This window comes from Leptonotus elevatus, chromosome 1 (assembly GCF_054856555.1).
Source record: "Leptonotus elevatus isolate MCC_2025b chromosome 1, RoL_Lele_1.0, whole genome shotgun sequence".
Lineage (NCBI taxonomy): Eukaryota > Metazoa > Chordata > Actinopteri > Syngnathiformes > Syngnathidae > Leptonotus > Leptonotus elevatus.
The window spans coordinates 39,943,897-39,957,138 of NC_141239.1; the positions used below are offsets into that span (position 1 = coordinate 39,943,897).

General features: G+C 39.7%; 1 pseudogene; it reads right to left on the bottom strand.

Annotated features, from left to right (window-relative positions):
- Positions 1–5,829: 5,829 nt before the first annotated feature.
- LOC147182088 (metalloproteinase inhibitor 2-like) lies at positions 5,830–7,257 on the bottom strand (annotated as a pseudogene).
- Between the last annotated feature and the right edge of the window lie 5,985 nt (positions 7,258–13,242).

The window sequence follows — 13,242 nt, forward strand, 5'->3', positions numbered from 1 at the left end:
ATTTACTCTTTACTCTAAATAATACAATAACAGACCCAGAGGGCCGATACATTATTATCCGTCCCTCCACGTGGCGGGGGGTTGGGTGGGCGCGGCTGCCCTCTCCGCTCCGCTGTCCGGCCCCTCTTCGGTGCCGGTGCCTGGGTGCGGGGGGTCCCCGGGGACTGGGGGTCGGGGCTTGGGTACCTGGGGCGGCTGGGGCTGGGTTGGGGTGGATGGCGGGGGTGGATGGGGGCGGGGGGGTCGTGGGGGGTGCGGGGGTTATGGGCCGGTGGGGTGCCTGGCGGGCCTGCAGTTCCCCGTCCTGCTGCGTTGGGTCGGGGGCGCGGGCCGTGTTGGGGTGGGGGGCGCTCCTGCTCCTGGGTTTGCTCCTCCGGCCGGTGGCCCTGGCGGGGCCCGGGGGTCGTCCTTTGGCTCTGCTGCGGCCTGAGGTGTTGCGCTTGCTCTGTCCTGGCAGGGGTCGACGGCTCCCCTCTTTGGTGGAAATGTTCATGCATGCCAGATCCACCACACCAGCATCTATCGAAACTCAGACACAATCTGCTTCCTCCTCAGGTCATTGAATCGGTGGAGGCTGGTGTCTGTGGATCTCACTCGGCTTCGTCTGTCCTTCCTTCCTTTCCTCAGTCTCTCCTTGGGTCTCTTGAGGTCTCCCTGATTATTTTTTTTTGGATTTGTTGGAATTTAGATGTTTCTGGGGTTGGGGAAGAATTCTGGTGGGTGGCCCGGTGGGTGGTGTCTGGTCGGTGCTGGATTTCACTTTCCTTTGTTTTCTTTGGTCCCCTCGGGTCTCCTGACGGCGGTGTTCGGTTTAGGTGAACGGTATGGGATTTTTTTGGTGAGCTAACAAATACCCGCACGCACGCACGCACGCACGCACGCACATACACATACTCACCCACATACAAAAAAAAAAAAAAAGAGCAATGATGATGACATTTCCGAATGAACAATACTGAGCTCTTTAAAAAAAAAAAGAAGAAATTAATCAATTTTTTTATAACTATTATCGCAACCTATACTCAAACACTAACAAGCCTAACCCTGAGCATATTGAAGCATTCCTCAGTAGCTTAAATATACCTCAGTTAACTACTGAATAAAAAGATATGTTAGATGCGCCACTTACTATAAACGAGTTGTACAGTGCTCTAGATAGTATGCCTAATGGCAAAGCACCTGGCCCGGATGGTTATTCGGCTATATTTTTTAAGCACTTCTGATTAATGCTTGCTCCACTATTCTTAAGAGTAGTAACATAAATTAAAACTAATGGTTACATACGCCCACACATGAATATAGCAGCAATTAAACTTGTATTAAAGCCAGAAAAAGACCCCACCCTTCCATCAAGTTACCGTCCGATTTCACTAATTAACACTGATATTAAAATGATCACTAAGGCTTTCGCATCTAGACTAGAAACAGTAATCTCGACAATCATTCATAGCGACCAAACAGGCTTTATTAAAGATCGTCACTCTACTAATAATATAAGGAAGTTCTTTAACCTTATTAGCATGTCACAGCGGCATGATACAAAGGTAGTTATTATATCATTTGATGCAGAAAAAGCTTTCGACAAAGTTAACTGGTCCTTCCTCTTTGCTGTTTTAAATACATTTGGCTTTGGAAAGTCATTTATTCACTTGGTGTCAGTATTATATGATTCTCCTAAAGCTACAGTTACTACTAATGGGATTATATCTCAGAGTTTTACTCTACAGAGAGGCACAAGACAGGGATGCCCACTGTCGCCTTTATTATTTGCAATATTTATTGAGCCGCTTGCATTAGCCATACGCCAGGAAAGAAGGATTCAAGGAATTAACTCTGGGGTAACAGAACACAAAATGAATCTATATGCCGATGATATTTTACTTTATTTAGAAAAGCCTGCTATTTCGTTAGGGGAAGTATTTAACTTAACTAAATTCTCACATTTATCAGATTATTCTATTAACTGGACAAAATCAACACTACTACCTATTACAGAAAATTCATGGAACCCTGCAAGCCAGGACCCACACTACTCATTTCCTATTGGTAATTTAAAATATTTAGGCATAAAAATCTCACCTAAATTAACTGATTTAATTCATTTAAACTTTACTCCACTTCTGAATAGCATTTATAGTGACTTGGAGCCCTGGAATAATCTTCCTATTTCTCTAATAGGACAAATAGCCACCATTAAAATGAAAATTTTACCCAAAATAAACTCAATTATTCAATTTAAACCTACGGCTAACTGGTTCCAGTTGTTGGACTCGGCCGTTACAAAATTTTACTGGAATAAATAAAAAAAAGCAAAGATTAGTCTATCTACGCTTTAGAAAAGTAAATCTAAAGGAGGTCTAGAGGCACCAAATTGTATGCACTATATAGCTAACCAGCTACAATATATCATTCTATGGGCACAACCCAACTGAGATACTAACTTTTGACTGGAACTAGAACAGAAGGATTGTAACAACCTCAGACTTCTAGATTTACTCTTCATTACAACATCGATTAAGCGACACAATTGTTTTAAAAACCCAATGATTTCCGCCACCCTGACTGCCTGGTGGAAGGCACTAGAAATTACAAAAGCCCAAGTGGAGCCCTGCGGGCTATCTCCCCTATGGCATAACCCCGACTTTCAACTTAACAACCAATCGTTTTATTTAGGTGTGTGGGAGCAAAAAGGAATTACACATCTCCACCATCTCTTCTCAGATAATATGTTTATATCATATACATCCTTTTCTCCAAAAATACAAAATAAAAAACAGAATTTTATTACATTATCTGCAAGTTAAAAGTATGATAAAGAAACAAATTCCAACACTTTGGGGTACGCTTCAACCGCCTGTTTCAGCTAAAGATATTACCAAGCTGTCATGTTTTGGGTTCTGTTTTCCTTGTGTGTCTCCCTTGGTCTTGTTTAAGTGTGATCCTGCCCTTCCTCGTGTGATCCAATCAGTGCCCTCAGCCACTTGTGTCTTGCCCCAGGTGTGTCTTGTTGTGTCGTTAGTGTCTGTGTATTTAGTCTGCTGTCTCCCCTCTGTCTGTGTTGGTTCATTGTTTTTCCCCATGTGATGCTGCCCGTTTTTGCCTTGGCTTTTCCCCCCCGTGTCATGCTGCCCGTTTTGCCTTGATGTTTTCCCCATGTTTTGGTTTCCCTGGTAATTTGAAAGCTCGCTTTTGTTTTATAGAAATTAAAATCTTTTTTTTTGCTCCATCAACTGCATCCTTGCCTAGCTAATTTTCCACCCTGTGACTGGGTCCTCCACCAAACCACACCCTTCTTGACACAAGCTTTCTCCGACAACAACAAAAAAACTCTCAAAAATATTTAAGTTACTTTCATATACTGTTAAAACGTCTTTACCCATCTCGAAATGGGAAACAGACTTGTCTATAGCTCCGGAAGCTGACATTTGGATTCAAGTTTGTGAAAACGTATTTAAAATGACAAAACACACAATTTACAACTTATCCAATATAAAATTATTCATAGAACATACATTACTCAATATATGATGAAGAAAATGGGACTCTCAGACTGCCTGCAGTGCCCCGTCCCGCTGCGTTGGGTTGGGGGCGCGGGCCGTGTTGGGGTGGGGGGCTCTGCTGGCTACTGGGGTTGCTCTCCGGCCGGTGGCCCCTGCGGTGCCCGGGGGTTGTCCCTTGGCGCTGTCGTGGCCTGGGGGGCCCTGAGGTGTGGCGCTTGCTCTGTCCTGGCAGGGGTCGATGGCTCCCCTCTTTGGTGGAGATTTCCATGCATGCCAGATCCGCCACACCAGCATCTATCGAAACTCAAACACAATCTGCTTCTTTTTCTGGTCGTTGAATCGGTGGAGGCTGGTGTCTGTGGATCTCACTCTGCTTCATCTGTCCTTCCTTCCTTTCCTCAGTCTCTCCTTTGGTTTCTTGAGGTCTCCCTAATTTGTTGGAATTTAGATGTTTCTGGGGTTGGTGAAAGACTCTGGTTGGTAACCCGGTGGGTAGTACGTAATGTCTGGTCGGTGCTGGATTTCACTTTCCTTTCTTTTCTTTGATCCTTCCTCGGGTCTCCTGACAACCTCACGACTCGAGCTGGATTCTGTAGTATTCGGTTTAGGTGAACGGTATGGGATTTTTCATAGGTTTTAGGTGAACTAATGAATACACACTCACATTCTCATCCACATACAAAATAAAAATTTATAAAATAAAAAAAAGAATAATTAAAAAAAAGAGCAATGATGATGACATGTCAAAACGTTAAAATTACCGGATGAACAATACTGAGCTCTCCATAAAAAAATAAAAAAATGGGAAACAGCTACAGGCTTGTGCTCCTTCCTCTTGGAGCCCCCACACGCACAGCAGCACCAGGGGCAGCACAAACTTCTTCAAGATCATCCTGAAATCTTCAAGGAAACAAAGTAAGAACCACAGAAGCGTCTGGGTGCACAAACAGGATGCCGTTTCAAAAGAGGAGCTCTGTTCTGCTACAACAGGAGTGGCTCTGCTTCAGTTCATGTTGACCAGGGCTTTTTTATAGCTGCAGACTCCGCCCACAATTGAGCGCCACCACCGCACACACTGATTGATGATTACTTTCATCTGAGACTTCATCACCAGCACAAATAGATTTCCTGTAAATTGATATAGATTTTATCAAACAAGTTTCTCTTAGTAGAAATTTGAGAAACATATCAATTGCAATTGTCGTGTTGAGGTAAAGAAACGTTTGGTCTGGTCCATGCACAAAACAGTTACAATGTAAATTGCTATCATTCATGGACTGTATTTATCACCGCTTCTTCTCATTTTGGAAGCATGTGTTTGGTATTAGTGATTATGAAAAGTCTACCCACTCACAATTTTATCTTAATCAAAACTTGATCCAAATTTCTGCATAGCATTTCTTCAAGAAACCAAACCCCACACGCTGTCATATACGCCAATCCTAAGCATCCCAAACATGCTCACTGGGTAACATGTCCAATGAGTATGTTGGCTGATGACGTGTACGAATGGCACAACAATGAGCATCAGGTTCTTCAGGGACGGTATTTCTGTGCATTTAAAAGGCCACCAATGAAATGCACTTGTCTTCATTGCGCACACCATGCATACTATGTGCATGCCACCATGGACCACTTCATCAGTAAACTGCTCACCCATACGACACCACACCAAGCAGAAATGCTCATGCTGGGGTCCAGTGGCATTTCGCAGCTTCATTATTTTTCATGTACAGTAAAATACCTTTAAAAACACATTTGGCCCTTGCTGTGACATGTTCTCAATAAAAGGGTAATAACCAATCATAGCTCAGTCTGCTAATGTCACAACCAAACAGAACACAGGTGAGCCCTGATTGGTCATTAACAGTTTGGCACGCATGTTTAGTTTCAGTCAACACCAAAAAGAAAAAAAAAGAAAAAAGAAAGAAAAGTCTTAAGGTAATTGCACATGAAAAGTAGCTATCAAATTTATTACAGAATGACATTAACTTTCTACTTCTGCTGAAAATAGCTAAATTAGTTAAGTACCCATTTAAATATGTTCTCATGATTGCGCACATGGGTAAAAATTACCAAATTTTATTGTGAATGACTGAGCAATTCAGAGAAGCTTTTTTTTTTAAACCCAAATCAATTAATTTGCTAGAAACAATGATAAACTGTTTGAACATAAAGTATCTTGCCTTTGTAGTTTAGTCAACTATAGGTTGAACATAATTTGCAAAACATTTTATTCCATTTAAGAAACAGCCCAAATTCATACGGTTTGTAGTTCCAAAGTCAACAGTGCTGAAGAAAAGAGAAAAGCCTGCATTGATTTTAGTTTTTATTTTGAGTTAGCCTTTCCAGACCCATCAGCCGCCCTGTACCAGGCACAACATCCATTGCTGCTCTTGATGCAAGCGAAATTTTGGGCCTGCTCACTAACGCCCATCTTCCCCGGCAGCAAGTCTGTCCACAAGCACTCACTTGGGCCGGTCATGCAGCACGGGAAGGAGAAGCAGGACTTGATCTGTGGGTGACCAAGGAATTACTAAACATGTTAGGACACGACTAGAACAGCAATAAAGCAGTTGACACTTGTCCATGCGTTTAAAGTGGACAACAACATCTACTGGATTAAGGGACCACTAAGTAGCAAACAAAATCAAGGTTAAAATCCAGTTGTGTTACCGTGCAACCACAGCCCTGTGCATAGCGGGACAGAAGATTATTTTGTGTGGAATCCCACGGCTCATGGAAGTCACATTGGGAGAGGTGCAGTGTGCCGTCGGACTGAAGCTTGCCTGCAATTGCAGAAGACAGGAGAGGAAAATATCAGATCTTAAAGTCAATGGATGCATGTTAATGCACAGCACAAGTCTAAACTGTCATAAGCAGTGTAGTGTAAGCATTCAAATGCTTATATTTGAGCACTATTAATAGTTTTCTTTTACACATGGGACAAAAATATTACAGGTTTTTATACCCATGAGTAGATATTCAGCGCCCTTGGTCAGAGTGACTCCACATGCTGCAGAGTTGGGTCCAGTGTAGATGGCAGCAAAAAGCTTTTATACTCCCTTGAAGGTCTGAAAAAGCAAAGATTCATGGATCCTGTACATGAAGATTTATTTATGTCAAAAGTATCTCACCGTCAAATGTTGGATGTCATACTTGGTGGGCCGACCTTTACCTTGTGCGCCAGGCATCACTCCAACAACCTTGGCCCTTATGACTAGAAAATACATGTTTTCAAACGATGCATTAACACCCAAAGGGGCATCCAGGTTGGAAGAGTCGGTGCCCCAAGACAGCAGCGGAAAGTCTTTAAATGCTTTTTTAGCATAATATATAAATATATTTATTCAAATGTATTTGTTATGTTACAGACAAGTCAATTGCCATCTTATGACAAATTAGACTGCAAATGCATAAAAAAAATCTAATGAAAACGAAAGTTAACTGTCCACTTTTCCGCTGGATGTGGATGGGGTTTGAAATCCTAACCCTAAAAAGTCACCTTTGATTGGGAAACTGTCAAATACATACAGAATAAAACACATTTTCAAAAATCAGTACTACTGCATAATTTTTTAAATAATGACAAAAAGAGAAAAACAACTGAAAGTGGAATCCTGTTCAACTTACCAACAACGTCTGCTTGGCAATACAACTGCTGCGGATGAATCGGGAAACAGCTACAGGCTTGTGCTCCTTCCTCTTGGAGCCCCCACAAGCAAAGCAGCACCAGGGGCAGAACAAACATCTTCCAGCTAATCCTGAAATCTTCAAGGAAACAACTTTAGACAAACAGAAGCTTCTGGGTGCCCAAACAAGATCACATTCCAGAAGATGGGGTTGGCTCTGCTTGAGCTCCTGTCGAAGGGGGCCTTTTTATAGCTGCAGACTCCGCCCACAATTAAGAGCCGTCACTTGCAAACACTGATTGATGACTGCTTTCACCTGACACTTGCGTCAACACCAACGAAATTAAAAACATTTCCTCTCGTCTGAAATGAGACATTTGAGAAAGATATGAATTGCACTTTTTGTGTTGCGGTAAATACAATTTGGCACATTTGTTCTGGTTATTTATTTGATAAAAGGAAATATGAAAAGACTGCTTGCTCATACTCTTATAGACCATTATTTCATCAAAATTCTATATTAATTGAACAAAAATTCTGCATAATAAACAAGATTCTGAGGGGTTTTTGTATCTATTTTTTTCATTTTGCAAACTTTACAACTTAATTTTCTAGGGTTACATTGTATCATCTCTTTTATTTCATCGTTCTATTTCATTTGTATTTTATATCCTTTGCAACTTCCCTGACACAGGATATGAATTTGTTGAAGTTGTATACTAATATTGTGTTCAGACTTTATGTATGTTACCCTATGTGTTTTTAAATTTAATTAAAAAAAAAAGGTTTTCAACAGACATACACATGCACGCAGAACAGTTTTGTTTTGACACCACACCAGCAAATGCTTAATTGGGAGACATCATAAATCATTCTAATTTCAATCACAGCAATTGACACACAAACTTCAAATTCAGTAAATCCAATAATGATGAATTTTCTTTTAAGTATTCATGTTCATCTGTCTACACAAAAGGAACAAAACTGTTCATTCTCTTTTGTCTGATCTACTGATGCATTCCAGAGTTTTGTGAGCTCACTGTAAAACAAAAAAAACACTGTAAAAAAATTACCAGCATTTCGCAATAATAATTATTATTTTTTTGTGAAATTTAATGTAAGTTCCCCTGTAATATCCCAACACATTTTTTCTACAAACTACAGCATCTTTGGATTTTACAGCATTTAACTGTTATTTTACAGTAAATTCATGCAATCAAAAAACCCTGTTATATCACAAGGCCTGTAACATTATATATATATATATATATATATATATATAATATTTTATTTATTTTATATATTGGTAAGTCTCATGATGTAACCTAAACACGCCATTTCCCTTTTCTCTGAGTCTAAGAGTGGAACAAATGGCACTTTATCTAAAAGTGTCAACACGGTCATATTTGGAAGTTTCTTGTGTGATTAATGAAATATAAATCAACGACAAATTGTGTCCCGCCCCTTCTGGTAGAGCTTAGATCAGAAAAAATATGAATGATCAGTGACTGGGGGGGGAGAAATGTTTTTGGTTCCGTTTGAGTTGGGACATGAAATCAAAATATGTCGTTAATGAATTTAAGAAATTGTTAAAGGGAAGAAGGTCACTTGTGGTAAAACTTGTGATATATATAAATTTTTTCAATTACTAGAAATAATAGACGACGCGGTCGCAACGTCACAGCTTTTGCTTTCTTCCTGCAGCTTGCAGTGACTGCAAAATAGCACCGAGGGCAGCATGGCTCAGTGGTGAAGTGGATGTCTGTAACCAGGAGGTTGTGGGTTCGATCCTCAGCCATTGTGATACACATATTGAAGTGTCTTTGAAAAAGACAGTGAATTATTATTTGCTCCCAGTGGACATGGCAGTAGCCGACCACTGGCGTATATCATATATGAATGTGAATGTGAGGCTTTGTAAAACAATTCTGCAGTACACAGCAAAAGTTTGTTATTCCTCAGTAATGTACTGTAATATCACAGTAATTGCTTTTCCACTGCAGCTGTGAACTTACAGTATGCAGTTATACTTTTACAATGCATTGTAACATCACAGATGTGAAATTACATTACCGGTAGATTGCCGAGTACATGTCACAATATATTGCTGTAATCCTTGCTGTGAAAATCATGCAAAACGTATCCAATTACGTATTGTGAAATCACAAGGAACATTTTTACAGTGCAGGAAAAGTTAACTGAAACGCCACTCAAAACAGGGAGGATCCTTTTGCAAAGTCGAAGGGGGGAAAAGTACCTAGTCGTCACAGAGTTGCTTCAATCTGACATCACTCGAAAATGGCAACCCCCCATGAAGACAGACCGTGAATGGCAAAACATATATTATAAAAATATCATTTTTACGATTTAGTACCGACTTCAAGATATGCTAAGTGTAATGTAGGAAAAGTTCAAATAATTACAAAGTAGATCAAAATGTATTTTGGGGATCAAAAAACAATTTTCATTATTAGCCCTCCGTTTAGTCACCTGGAACACTTAAGGCCATAGCTGGTACAATACGAGTGGGACAACTCCAATTTCCCACTTTTCTGGTATGCAGGTTGCTAGACTGATGGGCCTCAGGTATGACCAGGGAGCACTGCGCCCCCATGAAAACAAAAAGTAAAATTTAATATAGTGCATTATAACACTTAGAAAAGCATTTAAAACTGAAAGAAACCATCACAAAATCTGCAACATTCATAACCCATTTTAGTAAAAACTTGATACTTTAGGGGAAAGTCATTTCTCAATTCCTACCGCGCCATTAGAAAGTCCTGAATCAATGGCATGCACACAGACTTGAACAGTTTGCGTGTTGCCAAATGAGTAATTTAGACAATGTCAATCCAAAACAAAAAAGCGGGACAACCGAAAGACAAGAAATCCAAACTGCCTCTCCCTTAAATCTGTAATGTTGCATTACAACTTCATGATATTTCTAACTAGCAGTTAAGAGTCACAGTGCTAAATCAGAGAAAGAGACCTGCATTGGTTTTATTTATTTTATTTTGAGTTAATGGCCTTCTAAAACATGGTAGCGCTTTGCAGACCAGCCATCCCCCCTGTACCAGGAACAACATCCCTTGCTGCTTTTGATGCAATCAAAGTTTTCACTCTGGTCACAACTGCCCAAGTTGCCCGGCAAGAAGTCGGTCCACAAGCAAAGAGCTTCACGCCGCAGCAAAGTCATTCCTCTGTGACCAACAAACATGGTGCTCAAATTCCACAATGCCCAGTGACTGTGTGCACGCCTCATTACAGAGACATATCCCCTACGGCTGTTTTGCATCCAGTGGAAATCTCAATGCCTGCTTTGAACATTGTCTGACACATCTGCTGGCCAGGACTGAACATTGACTACTAAAAGCTGCTGGTCCGACTGGGATGCGACCCTTCAATCATTGAGATGCTACACGGGTTGTATGCAAGGCATTTTTAATGTGTTGGATGGGGCAATGTGATCTATAGCAAGGTATTTCAGGAAATTGAAAACGACATATGTGAATTTGAAATGAGGGATTGGGAAAATTTATTTCAATCTTAATTACTCTATTTTATTATTGGGTTTAGCCTACTAAATTTTTGCCTATTTTCTTGGGAGAATCAGTTTCTGAATTGGTACAATGGGAATTTAACTGATACGATACGATATACTTTTATTTTCCCCGTGGGGAACTTTTTCCTGGACTCCGTCCAGCTGCAGCTACAGTATAGAAAGAATAATAGAATAAAAAGAGCAGCAATGAGTAGAAGACTTCCCAGAAATCTTCACAGTAGTATATATTATAAATATATATATATATATTATCTAAGTATATGTTCTATATACATAATATTTAACCATACATCTTATCGTACTGAGTTAATGTTATTTAACAAATAACAGCGAGTTTGATGGTTAATTTTAGATATATATATTTTTTTCACAGCACTGTGATTTATGAATCCCAGAGATATTTTTTTGTGCTGTGTTTTTTACGAGCCCCACTACTCTGTAGAAGAGGTGAGGTTGATTAGCAGTTTGAGAATAATTTTTAGTTTGCTTAAATCTAGGAGTATTGTTTTTAATTTTTATTTTTGCTTTTGATTATGAACCTTTGTTTTACTCGTTGAGAGGGTAGATATTTGTAGGTTTTGTGTAATTCGTATCCTGAATTAGATTAATGTGGTTACCTCTAATTTTTCATGTCCCCAAAGTCCTCATATACTAGTGTCTTAAATTGTATCTGCTTGTGCTCATTTTTATTGCAGTGTCCTGCAGCTCTCTCGTTTACCTCACAATCTGATTTAGAGGGTTGTGTTATTTACGACGTCTTTTGCGGAAAGCTATAGTCTGGTATTCCTTATTTATGAGCTACGGAGTCTTGGTGTGTCTTCCCTTTGATGTACCATACGTGTTTGAAAAGATCAGGGGATCTTTGTCAAAAGGAGGGAGAGTGAACAAAGGACAGTTCATGTTTAAGAAATTAACCAATGTAGACGAATTAGTAGATTAAAAACAAAAATAAAAACAAAATTAAAAGGTTGTGGGGTATCAGCCTATACTCCAATTGACAGGGTGAGTCTGAATGTGATAATCCACAGTCTGAATGTGAAGAAATCTACCAGAGCAAATCAGGAGGAAAAAAAGTAAGTTTGGGCAGAGGAAAAGATGAAGCATATCGCCAAATGAAGGTAATTATATTATATTATATCTTTTATCTCAGAAACAATTGAAAAATGTAATGTTTGGAGCCCAGTGTTTGCAAGAGATTATATGATATGCTAGTAAAATGATTCCTTTCAGGATGGTGAAAGGCACATTCATGCAAATTTAGAACAGTAAATGTCGTGGTAAAAAATTACCTACTATTATATGAAATCTATTTGAAAAATAAATATTTACAAGCTCTGTCTGTTGTATTAATGAATGAGCGAATGTCATTCAACTCAATCAAAGGCTGGGCTCTATTTCAATGTCACAAGAATAGATATTTTCCTGTTCCAACAGCACAGGACCTACGGCTCTTAATCAAATAACATTTACTAATCCCAACTAACAAAAACAATCAGGGTTTTTTTCTCCAAATAAAATTTATGTGAGTTTATGAGAAGACTAAATGTGAAAATTTTTCGCTCTCAGATTGATGAGGGAGAGGCTATCCGAAGTTCAAAGGAGGGGGAGATGAAATTCCACAACTGGTCTACAAGGCTGCCGGAAACGTCCCAGGCTCAGCTATCTCATCAACTGATGATCATCAATCTTATCACCTCCGACCTGGGAGCCACGTCAGCTGATGACCCAGTGTCCGGTTCTGGAGCGGCCGTTTGAGGACATCATTTGACATCAGTCAACAAAGATCAAATCAAGTGCCTTTTCCTGGGCAATCATTCCACAAACGATTGAATCACATTTGCAGGCAATCTATTCTGGGGTTCTGCAAAAAGTTGACAACGTCATCTTCTCATTCAACAAAGAACAAACCAGAGATGACTTCAAAGCAAGAACGCATCTACATCTGCTGATACATTGCGACACTCTTTCTTGAACAACATTTAGTGTTAAGCCTCTCACATGCTATGCTTATTCCACTGAAAAATCTTTTAATGTATCAAATTGTTTTTTAATGCCATATGACTGCTAAACTACCTCCTCTCCTGCTAAAGGGATGTTTTAATGATAACTATTTTCTCTCACACAACCATTGTTTAATGTTGCGTGCCGTTTGCGATTATGAAGATCCGGCTGGTATTTTCCTTAAAAAAAAAAAATGTTAAAAGGTGTGTTGGACTCTGTAGAGTCCAAATGAGGGACTGTTAGATTATTAACATTGTTTTTCTGTTTCAATTTATATTTTAATTGTTTTTAATATTAGTTAGAGATGTGTAATAATAAGACAACAGTTCATTCAGATGTTAGTCAATCTATAGTCTTTGTTCTCTTCCCTGGGGAAGTAAGGTTTCTGATTCAATCTAAATGAGGGGATGTCTGTAAATGCAATCAGAGGTCTGTCCATAAAAATTCCTGGTGCGAGGGGGCGCCGGGGGCCAATTGTTTACCCACATCTGGAGTGGACTAAGATAGGAACTGAAGTAAGATAATCAAGTTGTGTATTTCACTCTGC